Here is a 541-nt window from a genome sequence, read left to right on the forward strand (position 1 = left end):
TACTCTCAGTTCACAGACCTGTGGGCAGACCACGCCCGTGAGGACGCCACGCGGGTGGGAAGGGCAGACACCCGGCTGGGGCCCTGGGGTCCACGGTTCCCACGGCGTCACCCGGGGAAGGGCGGGGGGTGGGGAGGCGAGACGGGGCTGGCGGCAGCCCAGCGTGGGGTTGGAGAAAGATTGCATAGTTCGTGGGAATTTCATCCTCGCCCGGCCGGCCTGGCTCCGTGGCTGAGCGTGGACCAAGGAACCAGGAGGTCAGGGTTCGATTCCCGGTCAGGGCACAGGCCCGGGTCTCGGGCTCCATCCCCAGTGGTGGGGGTGCAGGAGGCGGCTGGTCCATGATTCTCTCTCATCATTGATGTTTCTCTCTCTCCCTCTCCCTTCCTCTCTGACATCAATAAAAATATATTAAAAAAAAAATCTCACGCTCTTCTCCCCCCTTTGCCCCGGGTACCCCAGGCGTGTGTTTCTAGCACGCGGACTGGTTGGTCCCCGCCCCCCAGGTGCCCGGCCTGCCCCTGGGGGGAGAGGGGGCATT

The sequence above is a fragment of the Myotis davidii genome, unplaced genomic scaffold (assembly GCF_000327345.1).
Source record: "Myotis davidii unplaced genomic scaffold, ASM32734v1 scaffold1146, whole genome shotgun sequence".
NCBI lineage: Eukaryota > Metazoa > Chordata > Mammalia > Chiroptera > Vespertilionidae > Myotis > Myotis davidii.